Genomic DNA, 18,036 nt, shown 5'->3' with positions numbered 1-18,036 from the left:
ATACATACTTGACCTCGAGTGAGTGGCCCGGCTGTTTGTGTATTTTACCGCATATGGTCCTTGGTGAAAAACGTTGAAAAAAAGTTTGGACACCCCTGCTCTAGAGAAAGACAGGGACGAACAGATCAGACAAGGTCTCCGCTCTCTGGGAGTGCATTAGTGTGGGAGCAGCAATAAGCAGGAAATTAAATGAGACAAATCAATAGGTCAGGTCAATGAAATCAGTACAACAGGGTGGAGATATGATGAAGCATGCTGGGGTCCTGAGCTCCTTCTTCCCGCAGGCACCCCAGACTCCTGGGTCTCAAGAGTGTCTGAGCCTCCCAAGTCCCAGGAAGACCCACCATCCCTAGCAGCCTTGGAGAGATACCAGGCCCAGGAGCATACCAAGACCCTACTGTGTGTGTGCTCAAACACACTTTGTTGGGAGCAGAATCTCGAGGAAGGCTGAAAATCAGAATGACTGATAGAAGCTTGTTCGTCAGTCAAACGATGCTTTCCTTTCAATGGATTTTGTCATTTAAAATAGAAAATATGTCTATCATTGAACTTTTTCAGCCTTGAAATTTCATCCTCTGAAGACGAAGTTTTAATTCCATTAAAAGAAAGTGATAAATGTCCTTATAGCAAACACATCACAATACATTGTTAAAAACAAACAGATGTTCTGTCTGGCTTCAGAAATATGCTGTAATTCTTAACACATATGTCCACTAAGGAAGTCCCTGCCTGGCCAGGTCTGGAAATACTAACAGTGTCATTTTTGTTAATACGATATACAACAATTAAATTCACAAACCCATCCTAGAAAAATGCTACATACCTCATTGCTGAATATCACTATGGTCATCTTCGAAGTACTCCCCCTGGGAAGCTATGCACTGAGGCCAGTGACTAGTCCACCCTTCAGAGCAATGTTGGAACTCTTTTTCTGGATTGGCCATCAGAACTGTCATTGTATTACCCTTGATGTCCTTAATGTCATCAAAATGTCTTCCTTTCAATATTTCCTTTATTTTCGGGTAAAGAAAGAAGTCATTGGGGGCCAGATCAGGTGAGTAGGGAGGGTGTTCCAATACAGTTATTTGTTTACTGGCTAAAAACTCCCTCACAGACAGTGCTGTGTGAGCTGGTGCATTGTCGTGATGCAAGAGCCATGAATTGTTGGTGAAAAGTTCAGGTCGTCTAACTTTTTCACGCAGCATTTTCAGCACTTGCAAATAGTAAACTCGGTTAACTGTTTGTCCAGTTGGTACAAATTCATAATGAATAATCCCTCTGAAAACAAAAAAGGTTAGTAACATCGTTGCAACAAGTTCACGAACTTAATGTCAGACCTCGTAAACACAAGAAATACTAACTATATTTTTAATTTTGAGATTTGGCTTATTGTAGATAAGGCTATTTTACAAAACTCTAAAGATATGATATGGTAAAAGACACATATAGCCTGGAATAGTAAGGAAATAATTAAACCAGGAATCAGGACACCTGGGTGCCCATCTTGGTCTCTGATGATTAATTATGCAGCCATTTTACTTTTCTGTGATTCACTTACTTTGCTTATAAAACTACATGTTTGGACCAGACCAGTGGTTTGTAAGCCTGGCTCAATAGGGTTCATGGAGTCCATGAGGACTCTCCCTTTAGACACAGCAGCTTTGCCACCATTAGAAGGGGCTAGCTGCCGCTGTTGTCCTTTTGTTTCTGAAAACAAATGGACAAGAAACCACCAAAGTCACACACTGAGTGGTAAGATTCACAAGGAACACAGTCAAGGGTCCTGGCCCTTCCCTAAGCCTGTGCCAGTCCCGGCGGGATGGCCTTGCCGGAGCAAACCCTTCCTAGGTGTGCAGATCACAGCGGCCTGCATTGTAGCCACACTGGATCTGGGCAAGGAAGTTTGGTGGGGTATCCCTTTGGAGCTCCAGCACCACCGTGTGGTGTCAGCCCTGAGCAGCTCTGCAAACACCAGATAGCTGACCTTTGACCCGACACTCTGAAAGGCAGTTGGCTGGGCGCATATTCTACAGGATGGGTACGATGGGGTGCTGTGTGCCACAGGGCACAGATGAGGCTCATGTCCTCCACCTCTGCCCGACTCTGGCTCCCTATGGAGCGGGCAGGTCTGGATGTAGGCCAGGGAGGGTAAGTGGGCAGAACCCGGGAGCCACGGGGACTCAAGGCTGAGTCTAGCCTTACCCTACACCATTTGACTGAAGCCTGCAAAGTGGAAGGAAGGTCTGGACACCAAGAGTGGGCGTGATGCACCTGTGAATCTGAGGGCGCAGGGTACCTAGTGCAGCGGTGCTGCCAACAGGGTGAGGAGGACACAGTAGTCTCTCTGTCATGCGGGGGACCCTGCTCGCTGTGCCATTTGTCATGCGAGGCAGCCTGCGGGGTCTCTCGTCCTGCTCCCCATATAATAACGCAGGATATGGCTAGGCCAAAAAGGAACACCCACGGAGCCACAGATAGGGCAGTCACACCACTACAGTCTCACTGGAAGCTGGATCCACACGACCTGCAACCTGCTGTGTGTTTCTCTGCCTGCCACCCAACCGACTGACCAACCAGCGCAGCCGCGGCAGTTATATCAGTGGCTAATTGGCTACTGGTTACAGCTGACGGCCAACTAGCCACAGCTGACGGCCATCTACTACCCGAGCCAGCACTTTTCCACGTGAGGCCGAGAGCCTGGAAACTGCTCTCCGGGACTCTGTCCCCACACTCTCCTTGGGCTTCCACTGTCAGATGACTCCACCATTACCTGAGAAGTTAACCTCATGAAGGCCAAGCTAATTACTCCTTAAGATGACTGCCTTCAAATGGAAAATCCCACTCACAACACCAGTTGAAATCTGCCTTTGTAGTGTCCTCTGATCTGCTGACACCTCGGAGGGCAGGGAGGTCCGGATGACGGCCCCATTCACACACAGAATGTGACTGGTCCATTAACTGTGCAGTGCCACGCAACGTAAACCTTGCAATGCACTGGAAGTGTTAACAAATACAATGCTTGTTTTAAGATAACTTTAGATTGGTAGGTATGTCAAAGGTAACCACAGACAATGGCTACACACCTAAAGAATGAAACCCTAAGTTATACTGACGGCACACACTGTGTCAAGCACACTGCAGCAGGCACAGGTGGTGTCCCCACACTGACAAAGTCAGATGAGGAGTAGCAAGGAAGCCGGCGCTCTCATACAGGAAATGATTAGTGCTGAATCGTATAATGCACACACACACCTGGAGGAGAACAGATCCACAGGTTTGAGGGGTCTTGAACTAAGACTTGGATCAGCTGAGGGCGGGAATGACTGTGAGAGCGGTGTGGGCCACGCAGGCAGAGGCTCTGTGGTGGGAAAAGGCCCAGGAGAGGCCAGAGGCCAAAGGAGGCCAGATTCACAGTGATGAGAAATGTAGGCACCACTGACAAATTCTGAAAGAAGTGTGTCATGAAAGCGGTGGTTTCAGGAAAAGAGCCACCACTGTAATAATCTAGCATGGATCTACACAGCACAGGTGACAGGAGGAACAAGCAGAAACAGGAGCATGTGTGACAGAGACTACCAAGAAAATTCCAGTGTGTAGCTGTCTGCCAGGTAAGACGAGAAGGGAATACAGAAGACTTGCTCAGTGGGGACACTGAGAGGCTGAGAGAAAGGGACCATCTGGGCAAGAATATGCTGAAGGTGGAGCCACTGTGGATGGAGGCACAAGGGCGGGAGTGGGAAAGACGGGAGGCAAACAGCTGGAGCGGAGTCCAGGCGAGGATGCACCCGAGGGGCATGTAAGGAGGACGGGACGGCACACCCCGCCGGGAACCAGCACCCCATGCCAGGGGGAGCGAAGGAGCCACACGCACTGCAAGTCTGCACCTGCCCTGAGCTCTGGTCTGGCCTCGTGGAGCTTCCAGGGCACGAGACAAGCTGTGCCTGGAAGCCTGGCTCTTCGGGAAGCACCCCTCTCCCCTCGGCATTCGGTGTCTGTGCCAGCATCCTGGTGACAGGCAGGGCTCGCATTAGGAGTTAGGTCTGTATTGGTTATTTCTTTGCATGTGGGGTGTTGCACAGCAGACAGGAAGGGGTATACACTAAGTCTTCACTTAACATGGTTGATGGGTTCCGTGACTTACACCACACGCAACAAACCCAGTTATACCACTGACACAGCAAGAGTCAAGTTCCTACGGCACCTCCTCAATGCTGCAACAAAATGACATTGAAGGAAAGGATATTATTCAAGGACCTGCTGTATTTTGTTCCCCCCAAAGACTGTAAAACTTAAAACAGAGACAATTCATTTCTTGGATCCCTGTATTCTGTGCATAAAATAAGTGCTAAAATGATTGCTGATTCCCCTAGTTTAAGCCGAATCAACTCCTAAGTTTTTCAAAGTTGATGTTAACACTACTTCAAAACAAAACAAAAAGGAATCCGCAAATTTTAAGGATCTGTAAAGGAAAAATGAGAAAATGAACTGAAAAAGATTTATATAGTCATAAAATTAATAAGGAGTCATTTATTAATATTTACTGATATGGACATCAGGAAGCACAGAGCATAGTTTATAAACAATTAAGTCATGCTTTGACAACTGGGAATACTTAGGAATCAACTGGTTGTTCTGCATAACAGAAACACTGCTGTGTTTTCCAAAGCTACCATTTAAACACACCGTGAATTACCAGGTTTGTAGACACCGGCGTAAAAGAATGAAATACTCAAATTTTGCTGTTTAAGTGAAACCTCAAAGGGTTGGGTAAAACCTACTATGATATCTATTCCACCACTTTCCCTTATTTAGAAAACAAAGTTTCCTCATAGGAGAAATATTTACAGATTGATGATGACAACTGTTAATCTGTCCACGGTTGAGTGTGAGTTCAGATCCTTGGTCAGCTTGAAACAAAAATATTGAAAGTGCCCATGGAAACAGTCAGAAGTTTGTGGCCAGCTCTAACTTCTACCAGGTGACTCCAGGGCCCTCACCCTAGAGGCCCATCTCTTGTAGTTAAACAAGCACAAGCATGGTGATTCTGAACTGGAATCCTCATCAGTGATTTCCAGTTTCCCCCCATGAAATTGGGGGGAACGACACCCATCTCCCAAGGCTGCTGGCAAGAAGACATGAGGTGATGTCCATGACAGTGCCAGGCATAGGGTGAATGTCACACAAGGTGAGTGTCCATTCCTTCATGGACAGGCGCTAGGAACCCAGCAGGCAGGTGGCCAGGCTGCCACGCCTCTTAATATGGTACGTATTAAATATTCAAGGAAACTGATTCCTTAGATTGTGAAATCGCTGGGAAGATGAATGGGCCTATTACACTAGGATGGGTCAGCAGGTACTCTATGGAGCACCAGGCCCCAGAGGGAACTGTGGCCACGTCAGCAGCCTTCCCAAGCATGGCTGCCTTTCCTGTGTCACTGCATGTTCATGTCCACCTCAGAGCAGAGTGGCACCACAGTAGAATGTGCTCGAGTAGGGGCTCCATAAGCACAGTGAAACTGGGACTCCGAGTCTACATTACTTCTTGTCATAGACACGGGAGTACTTTAGAGGCAGGTTTTTAATCAAAACCTCATTATCGGAAAGAAAAGTTAAGTCTGACTTATGTGATTATAAACCTAAAAAGGGGTTTGTACCCCATACTTAAAATAGCCAGCCATACTCGAAGACTATTTAATCAGTAAACCTGTCCTGCAGATGGATTCTTCTCTCCAAGATAAGCCCGGTGGGTGTGCAGGGGTAGAGGAAGAGTATGTGTGTGAGCTTGACCTTCACCTGGGTGCAGCACGCACTGGGCGGATAGTTCTCCTGGGGACTTTAATTATTTCATCACTGCCCCTGTGAACACCAGCTCTGACTGAACCTAATCCAAAAGATCCACAGGCATGTGGAAAAGACTTTTAGAGAAACTAAAATCCACCACAAACCATGTAGTCCCACATTAGTACATGTATGATCCTATGTGTCTGAAACGAGGCTGCGGCACATTCTAATCTATTACTCATGCCTCTGCTCCAACATGCTGAACAGGAACAGCTGAAACTATAAGCCACGCTGAATTCCATTCTGTCACACAGTCATTTACAAAGAAGTGAATGTTTCTAACTTAGTAAATAGAGCTTAGTGGTCACACGACTGAAAAATAAAGGCATGACTATTTCTTCTTTGAAGTTAATGTTTCTCTTTCTACATGAACATGGATAAAATCACAACTTACAGTCTAGCATATTTTTTCCTTTGCACAAAATGTGAAGAATGTGAGTCCACACAAGGGAAAGCAGATTGTATTAAAAATAACATGTGATTGCACTAAACACACATTAGTTTGGAAAAGAATAGAAATACATCATGTTATTAAAATGTCATTGTGTGTTTCTAAGTAACAGAATCTCTGTGGTCAAATAAACTTATATTAAACTATCAACTGATCCAAACTTTTTAAAAGTTAGAATCTCAAAAAAAAAAAAAAAAAGTTAGAATCTCCTGAAGGTTCATTTGTTTTGAATAAGTTAGGAATTACGTTCACAATTACCAAATTTATATGTGAACTGTCTGAAATGCTAATTTAACTAGTATTCTGACACTCAGAATAAAGAAGGAATTATAAACTGTGAATCTATTCTAGGGCAGCAGTTCTGAACTATTTCAAGGATGAACCCCTTTGAGGATATGAATCTCTATACAGAAAGCATACACATACAAACACCGCATGTATCAAGATTCATAAAATCTTTCCCAAGTCCTTTAGGGATTAAATCAGAGTTAAAATGAATTTAAGGCAAATTGCCTATTTCCCATAATTATTTAGCATTTATTCCCCCATTTATTTAACAATATTTTTAAGGCTATAAAAAAAGTTGAATTAATATAATGAACATCTATATACTCTTGACCTACATTCACCAATTAATAATGTTTTGTCACATTCATTTTATCTTTCTCTCTTTCCATATCCATATCTATAACTACATATACATATATATATATATGTATTTGTGGGGGACATTTGAATGTAGTTGTAGATATTATAACATGTCACTTCCGTATGAATTGCTTAAAAACAAGAACATTTTCTTACTTAATCATGAGACAATGATCCCATTCTCTCACATAATGAAATTAACATTTATTAAGCATCACCTAAATGCAGTCCATATTCAGATTTCCCCAGTAGTTCCAACAATGTCTTAAGTTTCTGTGTATGTGTGTGTATGGTTCAAGATCTAATCACAGTTCACATCCTGACCCTTTATCTCTAATCTAGAGCAGCAATTCCCTGCCTATGTGAGTTTCACAACAAACTGACAATTTTGAGGCATTATTTTAAAACATTTGACACCCACACAGTATTTTAAACTAAACTGGGTGGCCGGCGGTTGGAGCGCCGTTGGATTCGCTGAAGGTCGCCAGTTCGATTCCCACATGGGCCAGTGAGCTGCGCCTTCTACAACTAAGATTGTGAACAACAGCTCTGCCTGGAGCTGGGCTGCTGTGAGCAGCCAGAGGTTGGCATGAGCTGCTGTGTGCTACCACAGGCTGCTGTGTGCTGCCATGAGCAGCCGGTGGCCAGTGTGAATGGCCGGCAGCCATCGTGAGCAGCCGGCAGCCGGTGAGCTGCCGTGAGTGGCCAACCGACGACTGGTGACAGACTGCCTCAGCCGGGGGAAGCACAAGGTTCATAATACCAGCGTGGGCCAGGGAGCTGTGTCCTACACAACTAGACTGAGAAACAACGGCTTGAACTGGAGTGGGGGGGAGGGGAGATGAAAGAAAGGGAGATACTAAACTGTATAAGTTCTTCATTTTTGATAAAGTAAACTTAATTCATTTAAATAAAAACTTGTGGCATTAATTTATTTTCAGAGCGAAATCTTTCTCAGCCTCTGAGTCACAGAAATGAGCCCTCGGAAGCACAGGGGTAGAGGAGGGAAGGGAGCTGAGCACCAGGGACCAGGAGCCCATGTGAAAGACGTCGCCACCATGAGCTCGGCCAACTGCTGGAACTGCACAGGAATTAAGAGCGTGCTTTGTCAGATTGATTTTTTAAAGATATTCTGTAAATTTGGAGCTTGATATAAAATTTCCTCATTTCTAAAAATACCACGTGCTCCCCACAAAACACATTTGCAGGCTGAATATGGCCCCCCGGCCATGACCTACTGTATACAGTCAGTTCGAGATAAACTAGAGTCTAGTGCACTGTGAGAGGCGCCTGAACACTCGAAACAGACTGTGCAGTCGTAACCAGCCACTCTTTGCAGAAGCCTTGTGAGTGCCTACTATATACAGCATGTTACTCTTAAATAACATGTATTATTTAAAATTACGCTAGGATTCAATGGCCTAGAACATTCTTAACTAGGTATTTGCAAGTCATGCTCCCTCATATCCCTCGGGGCTCCCGACAACTGACCCCGACCCATCTTGCTTTTCTCACTGAATAATCGGCAGAGACACAGGTTCCTTAGAACTACTACTACCTGGGAGCGTTATGTAATCATCCCAATGGACTTAGAAGGTAAGGGCAGAGAAGTGAGGACACGCCACATACACGCTTTGTCAGATTGATGGCTGGTGAACCAATGGCTGGTGAACACCACAAAAATCAATCACCTGAGCAGCCCCTGAGTTTGGGAAGCGTCACCTGTGGCCACAGTCACTCCTAACCCTCACCCACTGGATCTTAATTTGAACAAGAGGATTTCTAAAGTCCTTTCCAGTTCTCATCTGTTTGGACCTTGACCACTCCATTTCTACAGTAAGAGAAGGTCAGGAAAGGGTCTGAGAAATTATATGCGAGCTTGCCTTAAGCAATTTATTTTTACGTGGATGGAATATATCAGGCCATGCAAGAAATTTGTGTTGAAGTTCCTTTTATGGCAATCCATGTCTCTGCTCATAAAATGTTAGTACAGAGAATATCACTTTTTCAGTTTTGTCATTTATTTTCTTGTTTACCATGTAATAATGTGCAGGTTACTCATGATTCCTAAAGATATTGTCTGCTATAGTAAAACTAATTCTCCAATATTTAGACCAAAGCCTGATGAGGCAAAAACCAAACAACAAAAATAACAAAGAAACATGTAGAAAAGAATTAGGTTCCCCTCCATTGAACCCCTACAAGAACCAAAACCAGAAGATTTTCCCCACATTCCTTTAGGGAAGAGGCAGTGCACTGCTGTATCTGCAATGACAACCCGCGAAGGTGTGGGGAGAAACTTCAGTTTCTTTCTAAGTGGTGTGTCTGTGCATGCTGGGCCACCTCTGCAGTTGTGAGATGAGGCTTCACACCCTACAGTCCCAAGACTATGGGGGTGTCTGGGATTCCTAGCCACACTGACTGCAGAATAGGGGGAATAAGCCAAATACACTCCACCCAGCTTGCATTGTACGCCAGGGCCTATTTCCTTCCCTAAGCCCTTTGACCAAAGATCAAAGCAAGATGCTGGAGGAAGACAAGCTCAGGGCTCACACGTGGAGAGAGGAGGGATACTGTAATGCACCTTTAGAATACCAACCGCACATGGACTGCCTCCCAGCTCTCCACATACAGGCAGAATCCCACTGGAAGGGCTGTGCAGGCAACATGACCATGGAGAATGACGTGGACAAATGGTGTGAGCAGACAGACGCAAAGGTAGGGATGGGAAGCACGTCCCACAGGGAGGAGGAGCTGCCACCAGCCCCAGCTAAGTGGCGCCATGTGAAAACAGGAGCTACACACTGGCAAAACTTTACTCCTCAAGAGAAATTGAAACCTCCTCATTTTTAAATGCAGCCATTCCACCTAACAAAATTTATACACACGAGCTTCAGATGATAAAGGTTGTTTGAATGTTCATGGCACTCCAAACAGGAATTAATACCGCAGACTATATATACAAATGAAATACATAATTTGTGGTATATTCATACAATAGAATACCATACAATAACAAAAATGAACAAACAACTGTTAACCACAGTGACCTAGATGGAACTCAAAAACATAATGTTGAATGAAGAAAGCCAGACACAAAAGAGAACGTACCGTATGATTGATCCACTTACGTAAAGTTCAGGAAACAAGCGATGGTATCTTAAATCAGATAGTGGCCCCTCTGAGGAGAGCGAGTCTCTGGGAGCTCTGGGAGTTCAAGGCTTTCTTGATCAGGATTCAGTTTGTGAAAATTAATTGAGCTGTACCATTATGATTTGCTTGTATTTTTGTAATACGTATTTCCGTTAAAAGTTAAAAAACAAAACAACAAAATAAAACACTGTGCAGGACAAACAGGATTTTGCCCAAGGGCTTCCCATATATAACCGCTGCTCTGATGGAACTCAGGTAAATCAAATCCAGTTCAACTTTCAAGATGTCCCAATCCATCAAGGTAATAGGTCCAGGTTCTGAACTCAATATAGCCGAGTAACTGGGAACATGAGCATTCTAAGCAACAGGAGGCCTGCGACCCTCTCAGGCACTGCGCCTGGACGCTCCTCAGTGGCAGTGCATGAAACTGGTCTACTCCAGGTCCAAGGGAGGGTATGGAATTTAGGGGGGCCTGGCCGCCCTGCAGACCTGAGGCATAGCATTCTCTCTATGGCTGTAGCTGCCATTTCTCTAGGAGGCAGGAAAGGCTAGTCAGGTTGATAATGGCAGGAGAGAACAGACTCTGCTAACGGACTGTCTGGAAATGTGCTTTGCAAACAGCATGGCCCCAAAGTCTGCACATCAGTAAGACCCTGGGGCACCACCTTGCACTGGTGAGGCTTTCTCAGCCCACATAGGAAAATGTCCTCTCTCAAAGGTTGACGTCTTAGCTGACATGGGAATCAGGGTATGCTAACCATGCCTTTCTGCTCAGAGAATGGTGTCTACCTGCTTCCCGAGTCCTCCCTAAAAACTGTGTGGTCACAGCTGATACTCTCTTGAAAAGGAAGTCCCAGCAAGTGTCACCTGAATCCGCATGTGTGTCTGTAGCACGGCACACAGGCTGAGGCCAGGCATTACCCAGGGCCTGGTCTGCAGCGTCCCTGACATACCTGTGGCAAAGCTAAAAGCTGTTTTAAAGAAAATCTTGAGAAGTATGCTTAATGCAACAGCTTCAGTTATCTGAAGAAAAAACAGCATGGCTCCTTTCTCAGATACATCGCAGATACTCAGTAATGCTGGTTCTCTTTACTAAGATTGATAAATATTTTGTTGGTCTATATAGGGTGTTTTTAAATTTGTAATTTATAAGTATTCATTCATTTAAGAATTTCATATTTTTCAAATCAGGTATTTCTTGAATGACTTTGACTGCATTTTCAATGGCCAGTTGCCATGCATTATTAAACACTCTTTTTTTCTTCAGAATCTCCAGTAGACGTCTAGAGTTTAGCTAGAAGTCTTGGCTACAATACAAACAGTGATGGAAAACACATGAGCAGTTACAAGTTTTAATCTTGCTTCTCAGTACTAACATGGGCTAATCTGTGGAAGCAGCTTATTCTAGTGTCACCCAGGCTGCAGCCACACCAGGCTCTGCTGAAAGGGGCCTTTCTCTTCAATATAATCCCTCACCTTTTTTCGTAAGTAGTATATGAGAACATTTACATTACAGATAAGTGGTACATGGTGGAGAAATTCTTCTTTCAAGAGGACTTATTCTCTTCTTACAAGGTATGTTTTCATGTCTTTTTTTTCATATACCATTCACAATTATTTTATACTTGATACTAAGGGGATATTAATATTATTAACATAAATGCTTGTAAATTACATAATGAAATGTAAAAATTATCTGTATAATTTCTTAAAAATCAGCACTTAATTACATATCAACCTAAAATTATTCTAGCTTTATATGTTTTATATGTAATTAATTTATTTTCAATATAATAATGACTTATTTTTTACAGTTAAGTGAAAACCTGTCATTATCCTTTTCCATAAATATAAACATGATTGACTTAAAAAATCATTTAAACAAGTATCTGTATGTTCTTTTAGGAAAATAATATTACCTTAATAATTAATGATAAGGAAGTTTAAGAATATCACAAATACATTAAATGAAACATTAAATATTCCTTTCAAAATGTAAAACTATGATATTTTCTAATACATTTTTAAATATATGATTACTCAAATGTCATTTAACTTATACATTTGAATAGTCATATTTTCCCTTGATATATGTCTTCCTTATTCTTATATAATAAAATGTCATTGTACAGTTGAAATGGAAATGTGTAATTCCAAGAAAGAATACTTGTCATCAATAGCTTAATTCGCTCTATATTCAATGTGAAAAATTAGAAACTTTTCACAAAATCCATAGTCTGAATTTAAAACAAAGATTGCCTTTGTCCCAACCCAAATTTTTTATTAAATCTTATATTTTAAAAATTAAACAATGTATTTGATATTCCAGTCCCTCAAAATCTAAACGGAATACATCATTCTTTCTTGTTAATTTATTCAGAGGTATGACAGCCACAAATAATGACCACATGATGTAGGCTTAAATCACAAAGAAAGCTGAGGGGTCTGTATCTCTTTAAAAATAAAGTGGTTTTTTTAAATACCACCAAGAATCACTGAGTTGTTTTAAAAAACAGAAATAAAAATGTCATACACCCACATACACGTGAAAGCATCCTGATGTTTTGTTTTTGATATTTAGCAACAGCACAGTGGTGGGAAGATGAGGGCATGTGCAATCTTCTGTTACAACTAAATACTTCATTAAAAAGAGAATATTCGATACTTAACCTGAGGTTTGAGACCAAATGATTAATTCTGTAAGTACAAGTCTTAAAGCACTATAGGAAACAGCAGAACAATGAAAGGCAAGAGTGTTTTGCTTTTGAAGACAGCAGCTAGGTTGCCAGACGCACTGAAAAACTGAAGAAGGACAAAACTGGTGTAAGAGGAAAGCGGCTGGCAAGCACTCACTCAGGTGCTCTTTATACTTCTAAGGCCAAGTTACTATTTCTTTAAGGACAGTATAGTCTACAACGGTGTCCGGTTCCATGCCCAGCAGGTACTGTGACTAAGTTTCCAAATGCACGTGGGGACACTGGACTTACTTATTCACTTCCAGGGCTGTGCCTGATGTAGTCTGATTTCTTCTGTGAACAGACTATGTTCTATAACATTTGTGTACTGAAAACTACTACTGGCTCTTGGGAACTGAGAGAACTATTTCAGCCAAGGGGAAAAGTTGCCAAGCAGACCTTTAAGCATTGGATTTAAAAGCACAGTGACTTATTTTCCTAATAATAGTGTCTGAGAGGAAATACCATTTTACTTACACATACTTTCCATTCTAAGTTTGTGGAACATTTAAGTGGAAAATAGGAGCTTATGCAAATTCAGAAAGACACTTCTTAGCTGCATTTCCCATCCTGAGAACCTGGGCAAACCTCACCCGGTCCTCTCCGAGGAGAGTCCCGTTGGTCCCTGGAAGTCCCTTGTGGGATTCTGACCCCCTTGGAGGAGGCCGTGCAGAGGGTGGACAGTGCAGGGCTAGAGGCCGGCCTCAGCCTTTTCAGATGTACGAGGAGCAATGGGAGCAAAGTCTCTAACATGCCACGGTTTATTAATAAGAGCATTAGTACCGAAATGATATTCCAAATAGTATTCTGATTAAGAGACACTTGAAAACAAAATCCAAAGCTTCCATGAATAAGCTCTGGCAAAAGTGGTCTAAATTGGGAAAATACTGAGTCTTCTTGAGAACAAGACTTAAATATTTTTAAAGGTTATAAAAACAACACTATCTACTGCCCAAACTAATTAAGTAAGAACTTGAGCCATATTAATAAACTCAAATTTTGAAATAAGACAAACAACTAAAATTCCCATCATTTTAAATGAGAAATAATATTCTCTATATTCTTTCTGAATAATTGGGGGGAAAACATTGCTATGTAGTATTGTCCCTCCTGGACATATCAATATTTTTCTACTGGTAAAAAAATTGCTGAAGTAGAATAAGGTGAGGTTTGGGGTCTACAATCACTTGTACTTTATCAGGGCTTTGTCATCCCAGATTGAGGATGCAAAATAAATGGTGAGTTCCTCATGGTATCGAGGTTTGCCTGACTTTTCTTTGCAAGTAACCAGGATATGGGAACGCAAAAACATAAGATTAATCTTCTACAGCTAGCAGAAGACAGAACTAGTAAAGACAAAAGTGCCAGAAGGCCTTTTTGGCTTCAATAAAGAATTTCCTATTAACCACAGACGAACAGTGGAACTAGATGCCTCTTGAGGTGTGCTGTCTGATTCCTCTCACTGGAGTCATGCACGCAGAGAGTGGACACGCTATCTGGTCCAGAATCTTCTGGAGGAGCCTCTAACACCAGCAGAAAGTTTACTTAGATGACATGTCCTGCTTCCATGGGTCGCCTCTCTCACTCACCAGAGGGAGGGCCCAGCAAGGCATGCTTTCACCACCAGCAATGGAAACCTTCCTGATTACCACAGATGTGCCACTGTCTCAGCTAGCGGGCCGGAGTGCCTCCTCATGGACGGCAGGGAGGGTCTCACATAACCAGTCAGTGGAAGAGACAGAGGAAGGGAGAGACACTGGCTGAGGAGGCCCCTGACCTCATGGGTGGGCTGGTCAGGAGAGAAATGTCCCCCAAGTCTGGCCTCTTCATCTGTGCCCTGGCTTCTGTCTCCTCACAGCTCTGCTCCTCACGTTGGCCTGCACCCCACTCCCAGGCTCTCTCAGGTCACAGGGCCGCATGACTGCCGCAGGGAGCGGAAGGAGGGGGTGGCAGGAGTGGAGGTGGCCCCTGGCTGCCAGGCGCAGGGAGGGTCCGCATGCCCTGCTTTCCCACTTTGGCTCTCTAATACACTCCTCTTGTTATACATATTTTTAAAAGCTCTATGGTTTTCTTGGGTCTATACTGCAGGTATATAAGTATTAAATAGATTTTTCTGGTCTAGATTGGGAAACTAGAGCCCTTATACCTCTATGTTTCTATAAGACAATACTGAAATGCAAACAACCAGTCAACACAAAAACAACTTTTAACTAAACTCCTCATCTCCCGTGGACTAGAGCAAATGGGGCTAGACTTCCAGAGGGGGTGGCCCCAAAGAATTTCCCAGGTGGGCACCGCTACTGCCCTTTTGGGGGCCAGTATATAGGAGAACTTTAATTGTGCTGATGCTACAGAAATCGTAGGAAAAGGCTGAAGTACAGGGAGGACCAGAGTTAAGACAACTTTGTTGGCAGGCTGATATTTAAAATATTAGGAAAGCAACATAATAATGTTAAAAATATGTACCAGAGAGGAAAATAATCCTTCATTCATAATCCCAAGATATCTCTTAGGTTTGTGTGTTCTGTTCCAACCTTTTTCTCCTGTGTATTTTATGGATGTCTTCATTTCTATTAGTTTCAAAGAGTACACTGAGGGTTATGAAGAGTAGATAGAGCTACGGTAAGGAGCTTTCCTTTCAGAGTCTGGGGACTGCACATCTGGCAGCCCCTCCTTAGCGTGTGCACAGACAGCAGGACGGCCTGCACTTTAGTTCTGTTTCCTAACCTGGACATGTATTGGTTAGTTTTTCCATGAATGTACCTACATACTAACTTTTACAACAAGCCCACACTTACCTGAGAGGAGTGGAGTAGGAGCTGTGGTTTTGGTTTCTGAGCAAGGAAGAGGGTAGGGATGGGGGTCCCATCCAGAGCACCCTGACCTGTCTATGCCACAGAGTCCACATCCTAACACTGTGCCTGGTACAGAGTAGGCACCTGACAGATGCCCACTAAAAGACTGCAGCAACCTCAAAAAAAGCCAGACACAGGATCTCAGATGACATTTAATTCAACAGCTCCTCTGCCAAGGTTAGGGACAGCTATGGACACAGAAGACAGCTGCAGCGCAGAACAATGTTAAATAAACTGGTACCAGGGATAAGCTTTGGTTTAGCTAAGGCTCAAGAACTGAATTAGCTACGGAATGAGAGTTTTGCAGGTCAAGGCAAAGCTGGGAACCAAGCATTAAGGAGCCAGGAACCACAAAGAAGCCTAAGGTCAAGAAATATGATGGATCAAAGTGAGGCAGGCAGCCAAGCAGCAGAAATAATGTGCCAGAGACAAAGTGATATTGGAAAAGAAGCCCAGTCGACCTCAGCCAGCCACCCATGCCAGGATTCCATGGTGACGGGAATAGGGAATGCTAAGCTACTTGTCTCCCAGGATGGCTGACAGAAGCTGCTGGGCTTTGAGCTGCCAGCACAGTTTCTCTTTCTGCACCATCCAAATCTGACCACACAACCACTCTGGGTCCCCCTCTCCCAACCCAAGCTGTGCATGCACCCCTTTCTGTACAGCAAACAATGTGTGGACTGGCTGGAGAGGAAGAGATGACAGACTATGCCTGTAAGGCCACGAGATTTGGGGATGAAAGTAGAGTGTTCCCACGTGGGCTGCATCAGATGCGGAGAACGGGTTAGAACACATGGGCTCTAACTCGGTTTCTAATTCTCTTTGGTTGTGTGGCCTTGGGGAAGCCACTGGAGCTCTTTGCACATCCTATTAGTCCTGGTTAATGTGAGGGAGGCACCTAGAATAAAATCTGAATTGACACTTCCACAAGGCAGTGCAGAGTTCTGAGGTGGGATTTCAGAATAAGGCTGTTAAAATTTTAAAAACTTTGGCTGTTCTCAGATATGTCCTATAATCTCCTCTCCAAACTGAGTGTGGGTTATCACAGGGAAACCTCACGTTATCAGGCTGGTGATGTCCAGCCACCCAGTGGGCAAAATGTTCATGTTGCCATTTAGGCTTCGAAAAATTAAATAATGTTAATTGTCAGGTTAATAACCGATGACAGTAGGGCTGTTTTTGTGTGTGTGTTTTTTAACTTCCTCTGGTGATTAAAAGACATCACATAAAAATGAATATTTTAATTAAGTTAATTCACCTCTGTTTCCTAAGTCCAGAAAAAGAGAATTAAAGCTGATTTCTAGGTTCTGAGAAATTGTAAACAGCTGGCATAATTCAACCATTTGGGAGTCCAGGTCTTCCTGAGGCGGGAGCAGCTCTCACTGACTGGACACCCTGGTGCTCAGGCACAGCAGACCACCCTGCTTGGTGGCCTGGCTGAGGGACATCTGGGCGAGTGTAGATGCCCTCCTGCCAGGACACAGCCTCAGCAATCTGTGTTGCCAAATGCATGCCCACAGAGAAGCTTGGCACGCGTCTGTTTTGGATGATTTCATAATGCTTTTAATTTTTTTTTTAATTTATTGGAGTGACAATTGTTAGTGAAATTACATAGATTTCAGGTGTACAATTCTGTATTACGTCATCTATAAATCCCATTGTGTGTTCACCACGCAGAGTCAGTTCTCCTTCCATCACCATATATTTGATCCCCTTACCCTCATCACCCACCCCCCTCTCCCCTCACCCTCTGGTAACCACTAAACTATTGTCTGTGTCTATGAGTTTTTCTTTCTCACTTGTTTGTCTTGTTCTTTTGTTGTTTTTGGTTTATATACCACATATCAGTGAAATCATAGGGTTCTCTGCTTTTTCTGTCTGACTTATTTCGCTTAGCATTATATTCTCAAGATCCATCCATGTTGTCACAAGTGTTCCTATATCATCTTTTCTTACCGCCGAATAGTACTCCATTGTGTAATTTTTAAAAATTATAAAGAATGTATGTTTCACAGGTGATGGTTAAGAAACTGTGATATGTAAACACACTTGTGGGAATATCTACCATCAGATAACAACAAATCTATGTTCGAGGGTTCTTGTTTGTACATTCCAATATTGTGTGGGCCTTGAAAAATACAACTGAAAACAAATCCCCTCAAAAAACCAAACAGAATGCAGTGAAAAGATGAATAAGAAAGAACAGTCTAGACCTCAGAGGCTTTGGATCAGGTATTAGACAATGGAACCCATTAGAAGGAAGAAGTTCAAAACACTGGAAAAAGTGACCAGCTCTGAGAGTGAGCCTAGGGAGGAAAGTGGGAGAGAGAAAGATCTGTTAAAGAAAACTTCC

The 18,036-nt window shown here is 43.2% G+C and overlaps 2 protein-coding genes across 4 annotated transcripts in view; one reads left to right on the top strand and one right to left on the bottom strand.

Moving 5' to 3' along the window:
* Positions 1–18,036, bottom strand: part of CENPP (centromere protein P) — a 237,788-nt gene that overhangs the window by 83,544 nt on the left and 136,208 nt on the right. The window lies entirely within an intron of this gene.
* The window catches only part of ASPN (asporin), a 29,223-nt gene continuing 22,596 nt past the window's right edge, over positions 11,410–18,036 (top strand). Inside the window, exons 1-2 of one of the 3 annotated variants that reach the window (XM_081065627.1) lie at positions 11,461–11,668; positions 12,675–12,792. The gene's annotated coding sequence lies outside the window, so the exon portion shown is untranslated. Of the gene's footprint in view, positions 11,669–12,674; positions 12,793–18,036 lie in introns of all 3 variants that reach the window. The other 2 variants (XM_081065626.1, XM_081065628.1) reach the window with 2 other exon arrangements.

This window comes from Rhinolophus hipposideros (genome assembly GCF_964194185.1).
Source record: "Rhinolophus hipposideros genome assembly, chromosome: 11".
Classification (NCBI taxonomy): Eukaryota; Metazoa; Chordata; class Mammalia; order Chiroptera; family Rhinolophidae; genus Rhinolophus; species Rhinolophus hipposideros.
The sequence above is the reverse complement of the archived record's forward strand: the minus strand, read 5'-3'. Positions and strand labels throughout refer to the sequence as shown.